General features: G+C 41.5%; 1 long non-coding RNA gene and 1 pseudogene across 2 annotated transcripts in view; one reads left to right on the forward strand and one right to left on the reverse strand.

The window, feature by feature from the left end:
• Positions 1–23,750, forward strand: part of LOC136325096 (uncharacterized) — a 131,696-nt gene that overhangs the window by 85,763 nt on the left and 22,183 nt on the right. For both annotated transcript variants that reach the window (XR_010729202.1, XR_010729203.1), the window contains exon 2: positions 16,788–16,973. This is a non-coding gene — a long non-coding RNA (uncharacterized lncRNA). The remainder of the gene's footprint in view (positions 1–16,787; positions 16,974–23,750) is intronic.
• LOC136323764 (NADH dehydrogenase [ubiquinone] 1 alpha subcomplex subunit 8 pseudogene) lies at positions 11,105–11,696 on the reverse strand (annotated as a pseudogene).

Consider the following 23,750-nt stretch of genomic DNA (forward strand, 5'->3'; position numbering starts at 1 on the left):
TAAAAGTAACCTTACCCTCCCCCTACCACAGTGGTTATCTTCTTTATAGTCCTAAAAAAAGAAGGACTCTGAGCTAAAAGCCCCTCAATGTCTTTATCCCACCCTTCTGACTTTCCTAGTCAGTTGGTGTTGGGCCATAAAAGCCAACAAGTGGTTCAAGATCACCAAACTCACCCCTCCCCCACACCTGAAGAAGGATGATTTACATTCACATTTAGCTGGTGACAGGAGCCCTGAGTCCAAAGTTTTATGCCGAAAACAGCCAGGAACTGCTGGTCACTGGAGCTCCAGCACACACAGTTCCCTGCAGGGATCAGATCTTTAAGATCACATGAGGACAGAGGCTGTAAAAGTGTCTGCTTCTTCCAATTTAATTTTACCAGAGCACATAAATCCTCTGACGGTTTTCTTTAAGCAGTCATTCTCAACTTTAAATAAAATTTAAAAATCATTAACACCTAGTTTGCTTTTTAAATTTTTTTATATGAGGGAGAGTGGGGGGTTTGGGGGGCTATGGAAGTCATTCTAATAGAAGAAAGAACACAGTTTTTCATGATTAGACATATTTGACTTTGAACCCTGGTTCCACCAAATATTTGGCTACATGGCCTTGGGAAAGACTCTTTTAAGGCTTGACTGACTTTTGGGGGAGTGGGAATACTACTACCTCCTAGCCTTGTGAATATGAAATAACAAATATGGAGAAGGCAGAACATGCTGGCCCCGTAGAGGGCAGTTTACCTGCCTCCTTTCCCATCCCTTTATATCACAGGGAACCAGAGCCTCTAGTCCACCTGTATTAAGGGAGCCTGGATGCTACAAGGGGACGCTGACTCTGGGGAAGGAGGAGGCAAAAGACAGTCGATTTTATTTTACCTATAGAGGAAAGTCCCCTGGTCATTGCAGACTAGCCAATATCTGAGGAAGGTGAGAAAAGGCTTCAGAGAGCTCTCACCCAGCCCTCCAGCTTAACTTACCCAGCTACCCTGCCTTTAAGACCCCTGTCATTCCCTAGAGGGAAGGAGAAGCAGTTACTTCCTGTATTTGATGAAGGGAGGTGAGGGTGGAGGGCTTTGTCCATCCTCTTGCCTCTGGCCAGCGCCTTTTCTCCCTAAAGCATCTCTCAGAACTAAGGCTTCACTTAGTTGTTGGCCAATAGGAGCCAATAGACCCAAGTCCTAGGTCCCAGCATCTGCCTCCCCAGTCAGGGTCCTATCCCCAGTTTTCTCCCCTGCCTCTCTGCAGAGAGAAGGCTCAGCATCCGACCCACAACCACTGGGGACCCTGCTCTGCTGGAGATCCTTGAGCCACCAATGCCTAACTGCCCAGGCCACTTGTATAAAATGCAAGCTGTTGGCCCCCTTCGTCCCCTGCTTGGCCAGGCAGCCTGCCTGGCTGTCAGATGCAAAGGAAAAGATCATCAGCAGGACATGTTGGAAACATTGAGGTAAGAAATGAGTGGCTCATGGGGACAGAGACTTCAGGCTGATTGTGCTCTGTGCAGTTGAGACCGAACAGTGCCAAGTGTTGCTAAATTATAAGAGCAATTGTGAAAAATAGCAAGAAAATAAAGACATCTTTGGCCCTGCCCTCCCACAGGAAGACAGTACTGTAGTGGAGAAGACATGAGAGTTGGTGTCATGTCTAGTGGACCAGGCCCCTTTCTGGTTATTTTTGGGAGGACAGATGACTCGGCAGTGATGGTAGAGATAGGACTGTGATGCTAGTTCTCACTGTTCACATGGTTGAGGTCTTACTGTGTGGTGAGCACTATTAGGTGCTTTACAGCTGTTACCTCCCAACAGCCCTGTGAGGTAATTACTATTATTACCTTTACTTTATAGATTTTAGAGATGAGGAATCTGAGACTCTTAAGTGACGTAGCCTCTCTCAGCTTTCATTTCCTATCTGCACAATAGGAATTTTAAAAATACTACCTCATAGAGTTGGAAAAATAATGATTAGCTCACATCAAGTTTCTTCTATGAGAATGAGTCCCAATGAAATAATAAAAAGGAGCACAAGTCCTGATTATGGGGAAATAGCCTCAATGCCACCTACATGTCCAGCAATAGGGAAAGGCTTAGTGGATTAGAACAGAATATTATACAGCCACTAAAATATCTATAAAAACTGTAAAAGTATAGTTTGTAGAATATTATGTTAGATTAATAAAGAAAAAACATGAAATAGTATAACGCACATTGATTACAACTACATGAATTAACGCGTAGACAAGGGTTTGGAAGTAAAATATAATTAGAAGCTGCTAGACGTAGGTTATTTCATGTTGTTATATACTGCCTTTCAATTAAAAACAGAAACAACAACAACAAAAAAAACAGGTGCTGCAAGTGGCAGCTACTTTCAACATGATTAGAATAACAATGTTCTAGATGTGCAGAGGACACCAAAGCCTTACAACCACACCAGCATATGCAGAGAATGGCCCTATCAGTACCATCCTTTTCTTGTTGTTATACTGAGAATGTAACACATCTTTAGAACAGATCCTGGAAAAAAAGTTTGGCTTCAAAAGATAAACGACATACCAATCAACCTGTTGCACTCTATAAGTCCAATAAAGTGTGTTAGTCCTTAATTAGAAGTTTTACCAGCGAGGTAGGAAAGCTTCCTTTAAAGGCCTTTTCCCTCACTCAACTGGGAACATGCAGATTTAGGAACATGCAGATTTTCTCTTTCTAGGAAAGAGTGGTACTGTAACACTTAACCTCTAAGGAGATTATTTCATAAAAATATTGATTTTGGGGGGCATAAAAGAGATAGTTCATAATTAGAAAATGTTAGTGTAAGCAAAAATTCTTTCATTCTCTCGATTCAGGAACATAAAAAGTAAAGAATTCTGCTTACCAGCTGAGGCCTATGTCGACTATACCTACTAGGAGGTAGTCCGACCTAGAATATTCTTCTTCCTCAGAGTTATAATTCCAGGAACAGATGTGTCCAAAAAGAGACTAATCTGGACTGTGCAGTCTTTTACTACCAGTTGCGAAGGCAAAGCTGTAGACCTCCCAAGCTACACCTGGGCCTTTTCCTAAAGTCAGAATCATCTTACTGAGTTGTTGCAAGTCAATACAGTTCACCAGCTAGTCCTGTCTTGTGAACGCTGTGCACTGTACCACATCATATAACATAGAGTGCCAGGACTACATCCTGCACTCCGCCCAGCCTCCCCGTATCACATGTAATTGTTGTCATTCTTGCTCTCCCTTTGTAGCTGGTAGCTATGCCAGGGATAGAGTAACCTGCTGGAGTGGAGGAGCAGTAACACCAGAACCTAGAGGCACTGTAGTTCACATGCTGTCTCTAACTGAGCTATCCTGAGCAAGTTAGTCCATCTGTTTGCTTCCTTTACCGAATCAGGAACATCAACAGATGTTGCCAGGATCAAATGAGAAAATTGAAGTGAAAGTACAAATAAACGTAATTGTCACAATGAGTTATCAGTTCATGCCAACTAGAATGTCCGTAATGAAAAAGACAACAGCCTGACTGGTGGTGGCACAGTGGATTGAGTGTTGGCCTGGGATTCTGAGGGCCCCAGTTCAAAACCCTGAGGTTGCTGGCTAGAGCACAGGCATGTGCTTGAGCATAGGGCCGCTGGCTTGATTGCAGGATCATCAACATGATCCCATAGTTAACTGGCTTGAAGCCCAAGGTCACTGGCTCAAGCAAGGGGTCACTGACTGGGCTTGAGCACCTCCTCCTCTTTCCCCCTGTCAAGGCATGTATGAGAAATCATCAGTGCACAACTAAAATAAAGCAACTATGAATTGATCCTTCTCATCTCTTTCCTACCTTCTCCTTTTTCCCTTTCTGTTTTTCTCTAGCTAAAAAAAATAAAATAAAACATAAAAGATAGAATAACAAATGTTGACAAGAGTTGATGTATGCTACAACATGAATGAACCTTGAAAGCATTGTGGTAAGTGAAAGAAGCCAGCCATAGAAGGCTACATTTTGTGATTCCATTTATATAAAATATCCAGAGTAGGTAAATCCATAGAGATGAAAAGAAAATTGTTGGAAGGGCTAGGAGTTGGCAGGAGTAGTGGGTACTGGATACTAGTGGGTCCAGGAGTTATTTTAGGGTGATGAAATTCTGAAGTTGATATATTGGTATTCTCTGTGAATATACTAAAAACTATAGAATTTTATACCATAAATTGTATGGTATGTGAATTTTATCTCAAGCTGTCACATTACTGTTTTTATTATGTTGTGGAAAACAAGTAGTGCAATGCAGAGGCCATTAATTATAACGATGTGTTTTCTACAAATGATCAAACCCAGCTTAATTCCAGTAAGGATCAATTCAGGACTTGGTTGACTTATTACCAACATCTGAGATCTGAGGATGTCCCACAGTCTGTCAGCTGGACCAGACCACACTTGTCATTGCCTGCATATTCATGAATATCAACAGCACCAGTGTTTAGACCTAAAAAATGGTGTCAGTTGCTTACAATAAAATCCCAGGAGGAAGAGTGAAGCACTCTTTTAACCTGTAGTAACCAAATGTTTATGGAAAAGGGAGTGGAGAAAGGATAGGTCTTCATATGTGGTCTGTCATCTCAAAGAAGAATCAAAAATAGACAGCAAAGAGCCCAGCCCCCCAGAGCCTCATACTTGTGGATTCTCTTAAGAAAGGCAGCATCACCAGTACCCTTGATGGGACAAAGGATGACACTGAGTGAGTCAGCAGTGACACAGACTCTGGGTCCAACAATGGATTCAGCAGTCTGGGACTCTGAATGCAAAGACAACTTAAGAATATTTTAAATCAGTGTATTTTGCCTATATTTCACTTTTTATGTATGCAAAATGTAAGAAATGTTGTAAAAATTTAAGTGTAAAAGAGCAACTTTTAAAATGTATAAATTAAAAACTAAGTTATAAGAAAACATCTTGTAGTTCAATTGGCAGCATTTTCTTCTGTGCATCTTAGAAGCAGAGGTCTTCCATCTGGTAATATTTGATACTTATTAAAGGTAGACCATGAGCACCATCTCAGCTAATATGACATGTCTAGCAGTTTCACTGAAAACATATGTAGTAGTATAATTCTTGCTTCTTGAGCACCGAAATGAATTTACACTTGTTTTAGAACTTGCCTGGAGATTTTGTCCGAGTTGTGTCCTCTTTATTGACCCCTTACTCTGTTCCAGACATAGTGCTGACTGCTTTTTGTACATGTTCTCATTGGCGCCTAACAAGAGTGGGGTGTAGAAGGTACCATTTCCTATTTTATAGGAAAGGAACTGAGGTTAAAAATATTAAAGAACTCTCCCAGCATTCCTGAGCAGGGACTTGAATTCGTCTGGCTCCAGAAGACCCTGCTTTTGACTGCTCTGCTAACACACCTTTATGGCTGATTCTAAATTGGGTCTTAAAATTACAAACAATTAAACAAATGCAGAGGGAAATGGAGAAAGGAAGATGGATATAGTAATATGGTAGTTGCAGACTTCTGGGCATTCTCTAATTACACAAAAGTCAACTCGGTCACCCCGCACTTTTCAGTCCCTGGAAAGAGTTTGGAACGGAGATAAGTGAGAATCTGTACTTACACATTCCAGATTTCTCCTCCTATAAATTCTGCTGATTGACTGTAAACTAAGTTTCTGTCTTCCAACTTTATTCTTCAAGCATTCTGGTTTTGCTTTAGTGTGCGGCAATACCCATAGAGAGAACGACATGGGGTTTGAGACGTAGAGCCAGAACAAGGGTATCCTATAACAAAATGCCAAAAACAGTTATAAAGCCAAAAAGGACCACAGAGATTGGCGCACATTGAAACCACCAATGAACATTTTCCAAGAACTATTGTAGATTCTCAGAATAGGCTTCCTGGATCAGCAGCGGCATCACCTGGGAACCTGTCAGAAATGCAGATTGTTGGGGCCCAGACAGACCTCTGGGTTAGAGACCCTGGGGCTGAGGTCCTGCAATTTGTGCTTTATGAAGTCTGCTAACATTTTTTCCTCCCATTTTATTGTATTTATTGGGGCGACACTGGTTAAGGTCTCAGGTACACAATCATCCATACACTGTATTGTGTGTTCACCACTCCAAGTCACCTGCTAACATTTGAAAATCTCTGAACTAGAACAAAAATTTGGATAGGATCCTAGGCTGTTCCTCCTTTTTGAAAGTATATTGCGCCTGACCTGTGGTGGCGCAGTGGATAAAGCATCAACCTGGAAATGCTGAGGTCGCCAGTTCGAAACCCTGGGCTTGCCTGGTCAAGGCACATATGGGAGTTGATGCTTCCTGCTCCTCCCCCTTCTCTCTCTCTCTCTCTTCTTTCTAAAATGAATAAAAAATTAAAAAAAAAAAAAAAAAAAAAAAAAGAAAGTATATTGCTGGTCTATTTCAAATTCAATTAAAAGTATTGACTTTCATATTTCATACATGAAATTTCTTGTAGCATTTATACTATTTAAAAGCACAAAAATCTTAATCTGAAACCCTGATCTTGTTCTCCTGCTGTCCTCCTTAGCAATTAACGTTGACTTGAAATTTCCTTGGCCTAGTAGATTAGTTGGTTAGTGTGTCTTCCCAATATGCCAAGGTTGTGGATTTGATCCCCCCGTCAGGGCACACACAAGAATTGAAAGCATAAATAGAAGTAACAACAAATCAATGTCTCTCTCTCTTTCTCTCTCTACCCCTCTCTCTCTTCCTCCCTCCTCTTTAAAATCAATCAATAAATAAAATTTTAAAAAACATTGACTAGAAATATGTTTTAAAAAGTTTGTTAGCCCTGGCCGGTTGGCTCAGCTGTAGAGCGTTGGCCTGGCGTGCGGGGGACCCAGGTTCGATTCCCAGCCAGGGCACATAGGAGAAGCGCCCATTTGCTTCTCCATCCCCACCCACTCCTTCCTCTCTGTCTCTCTCTTCCCCTCCCGCAGCCAAGGCTCCATTGGAGCAAAGATGGCTGGGGCGCTGGGGATGGCTCCTTGGCCTCTGCCCCAGGCGCTAGAGTGGCTCTGGTTGCGGCAGAGCGAAGCCCCGGAGGGGCAGAGCATCGCCCCCTGGTGGGCAGAGCGTCGCCCCTGGTGGGCATGCCGGGTGGATCCCGGTTGGGCGCATGCGGGAGTCTGTCTGACTGTCTTTCCCCGTTTCCAGCTTCAGAAAAATACAAAAAAAAAAAAAAAAGTTTGTCAGTCTGAAGTGTTTTCTGCTTTAAATTTTAAGGTATAGATGACAGAAAGCATTTTGTTTCACCTATTTGGAAACATATCCACATCAGTGATGTACAAATAGAGATGTGATATCACTAAAACTGTTCTAGAATTTCCTAGGGATATTCATTTTGCCATATAAGTATCTGTTTAATATAGTTGTTAAATATCAATTTTCTAATTTATTGACTCCAGAAAAAAAATGATGAAAAGTTGCTATAGCCAATAGAAAACAGAACACTTTTCTGGCTCCTGAATATCTTTAATTCAATTTCTGAAACTTTTCTTTACCTACTAATATGACAATTTGATTCTCTTTCTGGGGAAGTGAGGAGTTTGTTCAGGTCAGCCTTTCCCAAACGAATTCCTGTAGGATATCAACTTGTTCCTCAGGGCAAAGGCTCAGGGTCAAATACATATGGGAAATGCTGTGTGAAAATAATTAAATCCATAGATTCACTTCATGACTATTTTGAGTCTTTAGTAGGTAATATGCACTGTGGCTCTATAGGGGGTTATATCACACACAGCATTGGCCATAGTTTTCTAATAAAAAAAATTTTGGAAACAAATCAATAAAGCATTGTTTCTAAGGACCTTCTGCACTGACATGGAAATATTGCTAATACAGAATCTTTCTTGTAATGATAATTTATGCAAAGAAATTTTGCCTGTCAATTTGATGATTACCTTAGTTTGTAAAATATCCTGCAGATTGGGAGTTGAGGGTGTTATATTGAGTGGGACACTTGAAACTATGCCAGCACAATAAATTAAAAAGATAAAATAAAATATCCTGCAAACTGATTTTTAATGTCCTAAAACTAAAATATAACCCCTGGATATATGAAATCTATGTCTAAGTGCATCTCTGCTTTAAGGAATTCTTTCCATGTTTTACAAAAACATTGCTTCTGGAATATAATGTGTTTTTAGCAACTTAATAACTGTATAATGTGAGCATGACGAATAGTGTTCAAATTAAAATCTTTGTTAAAATTTTTGTTTTTATCTTGATAAAAAAAGACCAGTTGACATTTTGACCTCATTGGTGGTAAAGTTATTTAAATTATTAATGTTTCCTCAATGAAAATTTATTGAGTATAATGTTAAATAATGTTTTGCTCAATATTTGAGGCATTAAAAAGTATTGGTTTTCTATAGCTGCATAACAAAAATCATCACAAATAGTCAAACATCACCCACATACCAGCTCACACTTCTGCAGGTTCAAAATCCAGCTAGGCATAGCCAGGGCTCTACTCAAGGTGTCAGGAAGCTGAAATCCAGGTGTTGGCCAAACTGAGCTCTTGTCTGAGGGCACTGGGAAAATTAACACTTTCAAGCATTCATGTAATTGGCAGAACCCAGTTACTGGTGACCGTGTAACTGAGGTTCCCATGTTCTTGCCTATTGTCAGTAGGGCATCGCTTTCTGGTCCCAGAGGCTGCTTTCAGGACCTTTCCACACAGCCCCTTCCACCTTCAAGCCAGCAAGGGTATGTCCATTCTTTCATGCGCTTTGAATCTCTTACTTCTGCCTCGAGCCAGAGAAAACTACTTTTAATGATTCATTGAGATTAGGTCAGGCCCACCTAGGTAATCTCCCTTTCTTGAAGTCAACTGTGGCGTCTAACAATCACTGGAGTAGTCTCACATTCAGACTGCACCACATTCAGATGGGGAGGAGAGGCTGCAAGGCTGAAGGTCATGTGAAGTCACCTTAGAATTCTGCCTGTTGCAAAGTATCAGGTGAATCCCAGTTCTCCAAACTTTAAGAATTATTCAGGAGATAGACAAATATAAACAATATAAATTTTAAAATGACTACTACAGAAAGTACTTAAGTAGTTTATAGGGTGACATTAGTTACATATAAAATTACAGTTGTTTTTTTTAATTGTGCTGAGCCCTGAGGAATAATAGCAGTGACTAGCATTTACTGAGTTATATATAAGCCACGGGTACTATGCTGCTTACATGTATTATCTCATTTGGTCTTTACAAAAATCCTACTATCATTCCCATTTTGCATTTGAGGGAAAAGAAGTTCAGAGCGGTGAGAGCTGGCAAGTGGCAGAACCAGGAGCAATGCCAAGCCAGTGGGTTCCTTATTACTATTCAATGTAACAATCCATTGTTAAGCCATTACCCTGAGCCAGACACTTCTCTAGGTGCTGTTAATACAAAAGTAAGATCCATTTCCTACTCCTGGAAAGTCACAATGAGAGAGAGGGTCCAGGAAACAAACTACGTGCCTGGAGTATGTAGAGTTTAATAATAGTACAATGGCCTCACAAAACAGGATGATCAACTCTGCTTCAGTGGGTCACTGAGGGCTTCCTGGAGGAGGTGACATGAGCTAGATCTGAAGAATGAATAATTCTCCAGGAGAATGTGGAGGGTTGGGATGGATGAGGAGAAATTTCAGATGTGGGCAAAGGCAAGGAAGAATGAAGCCATGTGACCTGGTTACGAAAAGGCTAGTGTACCCTAGGTGAAGGGGAGAGAGAAGAGATGAGGCTGAAAAAGAAGCCAGGAATCCAATAATCAGTGGATTCGCACAACATAATGGCCTGTTGGGATTTATCCCATAGGTAGGGAATCCACTGAGGTTTTAAGCAGTAGAATACCATGAACAGAGTTATAACCCCAAAAAGTCACTTGAGCATTTCCACGGAGGATGTAAATATTTGAGAAGAACAGTAATACAGTAGGAAAACCAATGAGAAGACTATCATCACAGTCTACATGAGTGATATCGAGGGCCTGTGGTGAGAAGCAAAACAAGTGAATGTGGATGGACCATGGAGAGGTGAGGTCTGACACTGGTTAGAGAGATGGCATGAACAAGAAAGGATTTAGGATCACTCTGGGTTTGGGTTAGCTTGTTATTTGGATGATGGCAACATTGACTAACATAAGGAGGGAAAAGTAAATTGAGTGTTGCCCAGATCAAGTTTGAGTTATCTGTATTACACTGTGGACACATCCAAACCCACCTGCAGGTATTGCGATGTTACAATGGACACATGCCCAGCCTGAAAGAGTATTTCTGTGGGGTGACTTCCTAAAGCGGAGAATTCTAGGGAGATAGTAGGAAAGCCAGGAGGGATAGTAAAAGAAATTTTCTAGAGTAGGTGAAAAATGACTAGAGAGCACAAAAGGTGGCTGGGGAGAAAATGGACTCCAGATGAAGAGAGTGTTGCCATTTGGTTTCACAGTAGTGCACACAGCACATAGAGTGATGTAGGAACTATGCCCACAAGGTGAGCACTCTGTCCACTATGAAGTCACTTGAGCATGGTCCTGAAGCTCTCTCTCAAGCTTAGGAATTTAATATATTTTCATTGTTATTGTTGGAGTGGAAGTGGCTTTGTTTCTCCACAGTAATCTCTCTTTAAACAACTTCACCAAGACTGAGCCACACATGTGGACAATGATTTTCAGGGGAAACTACAATGGCAGCCAGCTTGGTTGACCAGGGCCAATTTCATGGGAAACTGAGCTGCTAGCAGACTGCTCTGGGATCATGACCTAGTGAAGGGAAGTGCTAGGTGTCTATAATGTTTGCTAGTGTCAGTCTGGCTATCACTTTCCCTGTCAACAGACATTCTGGTTGACTTAACAGATGGCTGTTGTCCACTGCTTCTTGCTCCTTAGGTTTCCTTTGCCAGCACTTCTAGTCATAATTTTTCTCTGAACCAACTTCTTTGTTTGCTCCTACTTGCCAAATTACAATCACTTTTTTTCCTTTATGTATTTTAGTGGCCAGAAAATGGTATACTGACAAGTCATATAAATTAGCTTTTTCTTGTTTGTGATCTCAGAACTGCATGTGAGTTTTCATCCATCCTTTTCTGGGCGTGTGACTAAGTGTGGACCATGGACCCATCTTTACAGGGTCCAGAAAAAAAGGCAGTCACCATGTTTGGCAGGCTTCCAAGCTACACTACCTCAGAGCTGGGCTCTGATCTTGATCTTGAGTGATAAGTATTGTCTGATAAAGGTCTGTTTTCACTTTGATGACCTTGGACAACTTTCCCAGGTCAGGTCACACCCAGCTCAGCTGGTCCAGCACACACTCCTAAAACTTTGCCCATCATTTGCGCCAGCAACAAAGTAGCTATGGGCCAGAATAATCGATGCAATTCCAGTGTTCTGAGAAAGGCTTGGCACAGTGACGTTCCATCTGCCTGAAGAAGTCCAGAGTGCACTCGTTGACAAGCTTGCCTTCCTCTACTGCTGCTGTTCCCTTCCCAGTGGCACAGGCTGAGCTCCTGTTGGATTTATCTCACTGAGCTCCACAGTGACAGGCACTGAGCTCCAGAGTGATGGGCTGCAGCTTTAAGCACAACAGAACTGGTTGTCACCTCCTGGACTCTTATATCCTCCAGAGTAGGCATTCCCATTGTCCTGGCATGATGGTGGTGGCCCCAGCCTGGACGAGGCATCTGCAGCCGCATTGACCCCCATCTGCTACAATCATTTTTTAATCCTACTTCCTTGATATTGCTCCCAGGTTTTGGTTGGAGCTTTGGGTCACCACCATATCCTCAGTCACTCATCTACAGAGCAAGCCTGTTCTTGATTCACGCATGCCGGTGACATCCATGTGGAGAGCCTAGCCATGTACATTGTGGATGACAACTTTGTAGGTGTTAGGGGCAGCCCACCGTCACTGCTATGAAGAAGATCAGAGAGGTTGGACAAGAGGGCAAGCTAGCTTAAAAGTTCTTGCAAATTGGGCTAAGGATGTGAATTCTAGTGGTGTGTCTTGTCCTTGTGAATCCTAGGGAGGCCCTGGAGGCATGGGTTTGGGGCAGCGGGATGGCTCGGTGAAATCCATGTTTGGGGGAAGCTAATCTGAAACTGAGGGTAAATGGCATTGGAGTAAGGATCGACTGGAGGCCAGAAGTCCAGTTAATGGCAGTGGAGGTAGATGGCCTATGCAAGGCCAGGACTGAAATGGTGACGCAGTATGGAAGGGAAACACCATGTTGAACAGTCGTTTCAAAGAGAAAAGCAACAAGATCTGGTGACTGATAGACTATGGCAGATAAAAGTGAGGAACACAGTGATATATTCTTTTTATTTAGTTCTGTGATTGTTATTGGCAGTGCTTTAGGTATCTTAATTAATATTATGCATTGTTTTAGGTGTATGTCTATGAGCACTATGTATCTGTACAACTTGACTATTCTGGTCTGTCAGAGCCTGCCACGCCTACCCTGGTTTACTCAGTACATTTAATGGAATGAGCAGCTTCTTGGAAATTCCGGCCTGCAATCTCATCCAAACGTTTTCCTTTGTCAGAGTTCTTAGGAATAAATGACCCTAACATAAGCAGAATATATAGAATAGAGTTTTGAGAGAAACTCAGGCTAATGAGGAGGAGAATTGACTAAACGTCTCGACCAGGAAACATTTATTAAGCACTTACTGTATGCTAAGGTTGTCAGATGCTGTGGCTGTGAAATCTGTAAACTACCCCTTCCCCAACGCCCTGAATGCCTTCTCAGGAGCCAGGTGTCCCTGTGAGGAGTGACCAGCAGCAAGTGGCATGAAGGGTCTATGTGAGCTGCCAGTTGGCCCACGCATGGGTGGCATTTGCATACACAGGGCACTGGGCCTCTGGAAGCCATCGCAGAGGAAAAAACAAGGTCAGGGGGACAAACACCTCTTAGCTTGAAGGCCGTGATATAGGCAGTAGACAAACTGGGGCCGGTATGTTTAGTCACAGAGTTCAGAGGCATTTGTCCTTTCTCCCCCAGAGGTTTATTCTTTGCAAAACACTTTTATGTGTATTAATCTCATTTTGGTCTTGACACAGTCCAGCAAAGGAGGCAAGGTGGGGATTATAGGGGGAAGGATTTGTGAGAGATTTGTGATGTTTAAACAGCAGGACTTCATGACCAATTAATCTTCCAATTGAGGGTGGGGAAAGCGTTGAGGATGACCTGCCCACACTCACTCTCTCACTTGCTTATTAAATCATCCTTGCAGCAAACTTCTTCAAGGGTCCTTTTATTGTCCATCTGTGCACTGGCACCAGGGTCTCACATTCCTGGCTGGGGCTACCGAGTGGCTCATAGTGCTATTGCCTGTGACGGGGAACACGGAAGAGGAGCACCTGGTGCTGACTGTCCTTCAGATCCCCACCTGTCCATGGGACACCCGGGTGAAATTGACCAGGAGGTAATTTTTACAGAGAAGTTAGACTTTTGCAGCACAGAGGTCTGGGATCTGATATAGATTTGGAAATGAGTATCTGTTGGTGAGAGTTAAGACCTCAAGTGGGTTACATGACCTGGGAGATCCTGGGTAAGACATTTAAGAACCCCAAACTTTTCTCTTTTCTGTGGGAAATGAAGATAATGTCTGCATCAATGGATTATCTTAGATCAAACGAATGTGAACAGACCTGAAAAACAGCAAAGCACTATATAAACTGAAAATATTACTGGTATCTCATCATTATAGTATCAACATCTCTGACAAAACAGCTTAGCAAATTCCTCAAAAAGACCAAAATTGTGGCCTGACCAGTGGTAGCACAGTGGATAGAGCATCATTCTGGGACACTGAGGACTCAGGTTCGATACCATGAGGTCTCCGGCTTGAGGACTTGCTCACCAGCTTGAGCGGGGTGTTGCTGGCTTGAGCATGGGATCATAGACATGACCCCATGGTCACTGGCTTGAGCCCAAAGGTCACCGGCTTGAAGCCCAAAGTTGCTGGCTTGAGCAAGGGGTCACCAGCTCAGCTAGCATCCACCCCTCCCCATCAAGGCATGTATGAGGAGCAATCAATGAACAGCTAAAGAGACACAACTATGAGTTGATGCTTCTCAACTCTCAAAAAAAAATTTTTTTGTACTAATATTCCTCCATTATCTCATTATCATGCCTCCCTTCCCCAGGCAGAGATCAAGAGCCAAATAGAAATAGGTCTTTTCTTTTTTTAAATAGGTCTTCTTAAAAAATATTTTTATTATTTTATTTACTTAGTGATTTTAGAGACAGGAAGAGAGAGAAAAAGAAACCTTGATTTGTTGTCCCACTTATTTATGCATTCATTGGTTGGTTTTTGTACATGCCCTTACTGGGGATCAAACATACAACCTTGGCGTATCAGGATGATGCTCTAGCCAACTAATCTACTCGACCAGAGCTAGAAGTAGGTCTTAATAGCAATGCTTTGAGTAGAAATGGAAAATTTTAGACTACTTTATGGATGTATCTAAAGTGAAAAGCGTGTCTGATAGGAACCAAGGCAGGACTATTGTGTGTTGTTGTGCGACTTGCCTTCTAAATTAATAGGCAAAAGTTTTTTCAGATATTCTGACTATTGAAAAGTGACAGGAGGGGAAATTTAGAAAAATTTGAGAGAAAAATTTAAGTTATAATCAGGAAATCCCCTGATTGTAAAAATGAAAGTGGGGGGGGGGGGGACAAAGATAACCTTTAGAAAAATATTCAAAGCAGAGTTGGAGGGTGCCAAATTTAGGAACACTGTTTGATTGAGTAAAAGCATGAAATAGGTGACAAAAAGGGTTTTTTTTAAGGTCTGGTTTTTTTTTGTTTTGTTTTTTCGTTTTTAGCAGCATAAGGTTATGGCTTAAAAACAACTTTCTTAGATTAATCTTTATTTTTTCAATAATGTTACTATTGCCAATTTCATGGATTAGGATCTGGCCTGAAAGAGTAAGGAACATATTCCCGCTTAATTTTCAACTTTTAATACAATGTAATATGGAAGCGATGGCTCTGTGCCCGTTCAGTCAACCCATTGCATGTTCTGGCTTTTATGAATTGATGACTGGACGCATAGGTGTGTCCACTGTGAAAGCAGCTACCATGTTTCGGAAATTAAACAATGGAGGCAGACGGGTCACTTGGCTCTAGATATTGGCTTACCAGGTTGGAGTAAACCAACTCAGGTTCTGGTCAATCAAATAATAGTACAGTATACCGTTAGCACCACACGCGGATGGTTCTGGGAATGTGGCTTCTGCTCAGCCAGTGCTGCCTCTCCTTCAGTTACTCCCAGCCAAGCAGAACGTGTGGTCTTCGGTCTGGGAGCCAGCGTGAGAGTCAGAGTCGGCAGCACAGCTTAAGTGTTTCCGTGAAGAGTCAGAGTTGGCAGCACAGTTTGTTTCCGCCCAAGGGCCTGCCCCTTTCCCTGCTCTGCCGTGCTAGGCCTGGAACTCCTCCCATTCTAAGGCCCCACAGCTGCCTGTGGGAGGTCCCACACGCTCCTGTGGAGAAGGAGCTGAGTGCAGCTCGGGTCCCCTTCTTGTCTTTTCCCGATTTCCATGGCTTCCCTCTCTTCCGTTCAGCCAGCTTGGTTTGTCAATGGAGACAGCCACCTTGTCTCCTCCAATCTGCCTCCTTGTCTTCAGATTATTTCCTAGAGAGGATGGGAGTGAGTGAGGAGAAGTGGGATTGAAATGGCAAGCACGACTGAGAAACGCTGGTGCTCCCGGAGGTAATTACAGGCGCAGTGAGAGCTGCGCACCGGTCCGGGAAGCAGGAGTGTGAATGAGAACAAGATTAGCCTGCGCTGATAACATGAAGCTGGACGGTGAGGACACAGGGTTTCATGACACGCTCTTGTCTGCCTTTGCATGTTTGCAATTTTTCATAATGTGAAAAATAAAATAGTAGGAATTTGAAAATACTGTGAATTTACAATAATACTTCAATTTTCTCCAATGAATATAAATAAATACATGCTATTTACTAATGTAAAAAAAAAAAACTGTGCAGGAACTGTTCTGGGAGAACATTGCTAGTTTGAATCATTCCTTCTGTCCCATAGCCAACTCCAGTCTTCGACGGAGGGAGCTGGTACCTTCCCTCCCTGGCTTTCAGCAGAATTACCCTACAGCTTCCTTCGTGGTGGGGCATGCTTGCAGCAGGGGCACCTTTCTTCTGCCTGGTAGGAATGTGAGAGGGTAGCCCTTGTAAGGCGGTTACCCTCCACACCTAACTGGAACCTTCTCTTGGCCCAAGCTCTCCTTTTACCCCAGCTGTGACCTCGCTGTGACAGCAAGTTGCTGGTTATCATTCATGTCCTTAAACTCTCCCTTTGGGTATCTCCAAATTAAATAATCCTTTTTTTTTTTTTTTTTTGGTCCAGGTTTTCCATAGGTCTGAAATTTGACAAAGCAGCATCTAGAGCTTCTTTAGCACTGAAAGGATGCTTAACAATATCAAGCATGCAAAAATGAATTTCAGATATAAAAGACTGTTTTTGGTTTAGACCACACTGTGATTGAGAAACGTGAAAACAACTAACTTCATAAATCCAAAGATAAGGAACCACTAGCAAGAACTGCAGATGTCTGGGGCGGAGCAACTCACACTTAGCTTCCTAAATGTCCTTTCCAGGCACTCCATTCCTCCTTATTAATGGCTCTGCATTTCCTTTAGGATAAAAACCCTTCTTAAAGGCATGTAAGGTTACTAGAGATTGACTCCACCTCTCTCTCCATGTATATCTCAAGGTTTCCTTCCTGGAAGCTGTCCCTGAGGTCTCAGAATCATACCGATTTATCCATTCTTCACCTTTACAGGGCATGGGCTCAGTACCTGGAAGGTTCCGCAGAGAAAGTCTAGCAGCATCAGTTACCCTGCAGAATGGTGGCGGCCCCAAATAAAGACAACTAATCAAACAACCCTTAGGCTGGCAACAGAAATGTTACTTTTCTCATAGTAGAGGCACATTCTGAAAGAGAGAGAGAGAGAACAACATACAGGAAGTATTTGATTGAATGAGTGCATGAGTGAGAGTGCTCACCAACTTACCTCCTTTACCCTTATCCTAAACTACTCCCTGCACTTCACCCCACCCCTCCCACATCCCATCAGGTCGGTTAAGAGTGAGTGTGCACGCTGAATCCAGTCTGCCTCTTTCTAGCTTATTAATGTGATAGACCTCTTGTACCTTCGTTCTCACATCTATAAAATGGGTATGATAAACATAAATTCTTCATGAAATTGTGAAGACTCAAAAGTTATATAGTGCCTTGCATGTAGTAAAGATTAGATAATGGTTAGCTATTAATGTTATTATTTGGAGAGACTCAATATGTCCCAGATTTTGTATGTTTTAAAACACTATCTAAGGCCTGACCTGTGGTGGCGCAGTGGATAAAGCGTTGACCTGGAAATGCTGAGGTCGCCGGTTCAAAACCCTGGGCTTGCCTGGTCAAGGCACATATGGAAGTTGATGCTTCCAGCTCCTCCCCCCCTTCTCTCTCTCTGTCTCTCCTCTCTCTCTCTCTCTCTCTCTGTCTCTCCCTCTCCTCTCTAAAATGAATAAATAGAAAAAAAAATTTTTTTAATAAAAAAATTATCTATACTTTTTTTCCCCCAGCTCATTTGTGGACTCTTAAGACTTTTTGTAAATCAACTAACTTCTCTTTGTCTTTTAAAATCACAGGGTTATCATAATCAGTCCTATTGAATGGCTATCTTTCAGCATCCTTTTTCGAAGGAACCTGACAAGGGAGATTGAGCAATGCCACATTCCCCTCTGTAGAAAAAAGTAACCACAAATCTGTCCGTGCTGGCACTGACAGAATACCTTCAAGGGTTAGTGATAACCAGAAGTGAAAGCTTTACGTATATATATCACCATAATCAGTGTAAGTAGATTTTAACATTATATATATTTATAATTTAAAAATCTACTTACCTACATTATGATTATGGTTACACAAACCTAAAAATATACTAAAAATTATTCACTTGTACCCTTTACACAAATCAATATTATAGTATATACACACACACAGCATGCTCTTATATCTCAATAATGCTGTTTTTAAAACATTATACTATAAGGTATTCTACGTACATAAACAGAAGTCTGTAAGGAAATACACTAAACTGTTAACAATAGTTTTTATAAGGAGAGAACTAAGATGTGGCAGACCTTCTTGAAGAGAACTTTGATTTTTTTTTCTATGCACTTCAGTACCGGAACGCTTTACAGTGAGCAAAAATACATGTATTATTACATTTTTTGGTCAGTTACTGCTGTATCTCTGGCACCTAGTTCAATGCCTGCATATCACACAGATTTAATAAATAGTTGTCAAATCAATGGAGAAGTAAATTTGCATGACTGTGCACAATAACTTGGTAGGTTTGTGTATGGCACTCTCAAGCTTGCTAGTTTTTAAAATCCATTTCCAAAATCAATTTATATAAGTGATGCTTTTTAGCAATTTAAGAACTATTCTTGGAATCCTCTGAATGGTTTCTAGCTTAAAAAGTTCAGGTCTGAACCTGATTTTTGGCTGCATAATTTGGCTACAAGAGGAGTTTCCATAGTATATCTTTTATTCAGTCTGTTATAAAGCATATGTAATAATTTATTTTTTTATCTAATATGAGAAAATGAGATGCTCTGAGGAACTATGTTAAATGGCAATTCTATTTGTATTTGGTATTGCTTTAAAATTACCTAAAGTTATTTTTAAAAGTAGTAAAAGTAACTTTATTGGTAGTTTTCAACCTAGATTAAAATCTTTGTTTGAACTTCCCCTTCCCTAATAAGCTTGTTTGGTTATAATGTAAATACTTATTGATAGGTATCTAAAATACTGGAATAGTATTGTCTATATTAGTGTTTAAACATGCTTACTAATCATGTTATGATTATTTACAATACTGGACATTATTATCTTGCTGTTTGGTGAAATGGAAGTTACTTGTAATTTTTACATAATGCATTTATAAATATATAAAATAATAATATCTTGATTTTAGTCTCACATTTCCTCTAAAACAGTGGTTCTTAAAACTTGTGGCCATAAATCTCTTAAGGATCTGATGAAAGTGATTAATCTTTGCACTAGAAAAACGTACACTTTTGCAGACGATCCCAAACCTCAAGTTAATAACTCTTGTTCCAAATCATTTAGATGCATGAAGATGTCCATAGATATGTTCACATCCATAGTTTTCATATATATTTACCTTAAATAAATGTAATTTGACTAAAGCTCCTAGCTCTTGTATTGATTGTGACTTTCATGTTTAACCTGTGGCCCTTCAAACAATCAAATTCCTTTATTTCAATATCACACTCACTTCTCTAGGTAAGAGATACTAAAGTGACTCTTGAATAATTGGTAGGCCAACTTTAGATTCACATTAATCCCCAGTGGTTTGGGACAGAGTTTAATTTTGTTTAAATAAAGTTGTTACCAGAAAGGAACTGGGCCCAGAGTGGGTCTGCCTTGGGCCGGCCTGTAATGTGTGGGTTCTTCATGCACAAAAGATTTCACAAAACAAGTCTAGGTGATCCTGAGAGTATGTTTATTAAAGCTGGGGACCATGAACAACGAAGGGCCTAGGACAGAAGAAGCAGCAGGAGAGCCTGGGTGGGGCTGCTTTGGCTCCCTAGGAAGTCAGAGACAAGCGTCCTAGAAACAGGTTCAGAGCATTAGCCTGGACAAGCTGCCTCTGGCTCCCCTGATTGCATGTCTCATGGGGACCCTTAGAGTTTAGGAGATGCACACCTGAGAGAGAAGAAAGGAGAGGGCATCTTCCCGGGAGAAAGAGCACCCCTGGGTCCTTTGTCTTGAGGGTTTTAAAGGCTAGGAGTTTAGGGATGGTCTCAGGGGAGGATCTCAATAGAATATTCATCAGCTTTATGCTGATAATCCAAAATGAGATTTATTCCTTTAGTTTCATCTATCCTTGGGTGTGGCTGGCACAAATGGCACTAATTGGATTTCTGCTCTCTGGCACCCTGAGCAGGGTGTTTAAACTATTTACTCTCTGGTTGGGGAGAAGTATAAAACCATTTCCTCTTAAATGTCCTTGGTTACAGAAGATAGGGTTCTGTGATTTACTAGATGGCTGTAACCTGCTTGGCTGTTTAACTCTCTGTCGCAGATTCCCTGTTCTGCTCGTCCTGGTTTACTAGCACATCTCAAGTCAGCAGTTTTCTTCATTCTTTTAATAAAGTTATAACAATTATGTAAAGGTGATGTAGCTAAAGGGTTGACATCTTAAGCTTCCTTTTTGGTTTTAAGATCTTAAGAAGTTCAAGACCAACAATGATGGTTTTTAAAGGAAAGGGAGTCTGAACAGCTCATGAAGGGCTATTTCTTACACTTTGTGCTTCTGTGAGAACAAGAGAAGGGAATTGTTGCTTTTAAAGTGTGGTTTGGAGAATGTGTTGGGACACACTATAGGCTGCTTGAAAGACAGCCATATCAAGGGAAACTCAGTTCCAAACACAAACGGAGAGATGGGGAAGAAACAAAGGCACTGGATCAAAGATTAAGGAGAGGTGAGAGTGACATTTTTTGAAAACTGCTGATGGACTTCCTGTTGACAAGCCACCAGTCTGGACATCAGAGATTCAATAGGCCCATTTCAGACTTCAGCACACCTATCATTCAGTTATATTAATATTTAGTGGGAAGAGAGAAGGGGTTGGGGTGATTTCTGACTCCGTGTTCAGGGCAAATAATTTATTTCCTGTACTAAGAAACTTTTCTAGATTTGTGATATTTGGGGCAAGAACTGTTGCATTTGTATCCTGCTCCATAACTAGACTCAAGGGAGAAAAGCCCTAAGGGACAGAGTGAACAATAACCTTGCAGAGGAAACCAGACTCAGTGGTCTGCCCTGTGCTCCCAGCAGCTACTGCTCCTTTGCACTCTCTCCCACTCTTGCTGGATCCCAATAAGATAAGAAAAAGTATATGAGAAGATGAACTCTGAAAGAAGACTATTGAATTTGTCCAACCAAAAGTTCTCAGAGGACATATTTTTGTAGATTTATGAAAATAGAGGAAGTGGTGGATTCAAGGATGGAATAAATGTTGAATAAATGTTTGAGGTGTGCTGCTGTGAGCAAAAAGAGAGAGCAGTAGGCTGGTGCAGCTGTACTGAACAAAAGTCTTCATGTCAGAGGGTCCTGGTCTTATTTAAAGAGGAAAGAGCTGCCTGGCCTGTGGTGGCGCAGTGGATAAAGCGTCGACCTGGAAATGCTGAGGTCGCCGGTTTGAAACCCTGGGCTTGCCTGGTCAAGGCACATATGGGAATTGGTGCTTCCAGCTCCTCCCCCTCTTCTCTCTCTCTCTCTCTCTCTCTCTCCCTCTCCTCTCTAAAATGAATAAATAAATAAATAATAAAATAAATTTAAAAAAAGAGGAAAGAGCTAGTGGAAAGAGTTAGGGGATAATTTTGGGAAAAGAAGAGATGACTTCAGACCTTAAGGTCTCTAACTAGGATTGACATGAAAGAAACCCAGGGAAAGAATGGTTGCTCTGTGTACAAGAATATTAGCACTGAACTTCTTTTTCTTTCTTTCTTTTTTTTTATTTTTTTATTTTTCTGAAGTTGGAAACGGGGAGGCAGTCAGACAGACTCCCACATGCGCCCGACTGGGATCCACCCAGCATGCCCACTAGCGGGCAATGCTCTGCCCATCTGGGGCGTTGCTCTGTTGCGACCAGAGCCATTCTAGCGCCTGAGGCAGAGGCCATGGAGCCATCCCCAGCGCCCGGCCATCTTTGCTCCAATGGAGCCTTGGCTGCAGGAGGGGAAGAGAGAGACAGAGAGGACGGGGGGGGGGGGGGGGGGGGTGGAGAAGCAGATGGGCGCTTCTCCTGTGTGCCCTGGCTGGGAATAGAACCTGGGACTCCTGCACACCAGGCCGACGCTCTACCACTGAGTCAACCGGCCAGGGCCAGCACTGAACTTCTAAGAAGAGTAAAAGACATTACACAGGAAGCTTGGGGGATGAAGAGAATATTGGTAAAACGTGTGTGTTATTGGTGAAGTGTGTGATGGAAGGAAACACTGTGTAGAGGAGTAGAAACCCATCAGCCTGAAGTTGGCCATTAAGGGAAAAAAGGACCAAAGCTTGTTCAATTAATTGTCTTTCCTCTTTAATACCTCAAAGTTTTGAGAAAATTGTCTGGAAAAGCAATCCTTAAACTTGCCTGTTGAGTATATTGTACTTTACTTTTGACAATCCAGCAACAAAAGTGCCACATCTCTTTTATCAAGAATCTTCTTGATAGCTTAACCTTTTAGCTAGATAGAGGAAGGTAATTAAGAAGACTGCATTCTGGTTCAATTCCCCTGCATGTTTTTTGGAAGGCCTTTATTCATTGCTCATTGTCTGAACTGCCAAGTACTTCTACATAAATGCATTTCCTAGGTATGTGTGTGTGTGTGTGTGTGTGTGTGTGTGTGTGTGTGTGTGTGTTTTAAAGGCAGCCATTATTTATTTTAATAATTTATTTATTTATTTTTATTTCTATTGATTTTAGCGATTAAGGAAGGAGAGAGAGAGCAAGAGACAAGAGCACTGAGCTGTTCCTGTATGTGCCCTGACCAGGGATCAAACCAGCAACCTCTGTACATCAGGACAATGCTCTAACCAGCCAAGCTATCTGACCAGATCTAGATACGTGTATTTTATGGCAATTGCCAACATTGCCTGCACACCACAGGTGCCCAGAGCTATCAGGGATAGAAGAGGAGGTGTCAGATTGTATGTTGTATGTCTAGGCTGATTGTTGAAATGGCAATTACTTATTATAAAGTTTGGTAAGTAACTGATAGGAGACCTGAAGGGAGACGTGGGTGTGGAAATGACCTGCATTTGCTATCAAGAACAGTAAACGTTCAATAAACAGGCAGAATTTCTAAGGAAAACATTCTTTCCTACCTTCAACACTCACCCTCTTCCTTCCTTTGGCCACCTCCTCTTCAGGTAACCAGTGGTGTCATAAATATTTATTTGGGAAAAAAAAACTAAGTTTTTAAATTTACTTGAAGTTAGTATACATCAGCTTTGGAGCTAAAAAGATAAATGGCATATTAAGCTGTTCTATATAGAAGTAGAGCAGCAGAAGAGGAGACAATAATTCCATCTTCTGTTTTAATACCCTTATTTATTTATTTTTATTTATAAAATTAAATTTAAGGGGGTGAAATTGATCAATAAGAGTGCATAGGTTTTTCTATATAGCATTTGAACTGTTGATTGTGTTGTGTACCCATCCACCCAAAGTCAAATCACTCTAGAGGAACACGGACCAACTTAGGTTACAATCAAAGACTAGCTAGGACCACCATGTTATCTGAGGAATGACTAAAGGCCTGGAAAAAGGAGACCAGGTGACTGTCTTCAGATTTGAAGTGTTGTCTGCCATGTGAAAGAGAGAAGTCATATTCAATGTTGTTCTCAAGGGCAAATCAAGGAGCAATAGGAGAGAGAGAGCAGAGGGTATATATTGAATTAAAATGAAAAAGAAATTTCAATTAATCAGAGTTGTTCAAAAGTTGAATGGGAAAAAAGTACACTGCAGAACAGGATTAGACATAGGATCTCATAGTAGTTTGAAAGTGGACACAAAGGTCTTTCAACAGTGGAGGGACAGGATCATTGGTTTAGAAAAATGGTGCTAGACCCTGGTCAGGAGTTCAGTTGATTGGAGCATCATCCTGATATGCCAAGTTGCAGGTTCAATCCCTGATCAGGGCACATATAAGAAT

This window comes from Saccopteryx bilineata, chromosome 2, assembly GCF_036850765.1.
Source record: "Saccopteryx bilineata isolate mSacBil1 chromosome 2, mSacBil1_pri_phased_curated, whole genome shotgun sequence".
Lineage (NCBI taxonomy): Eukaryota > Metazoa > Chordata > Mammalia > Chiroptera > Emballonuridae > Saccopteryx > Saccopteryx bilineata.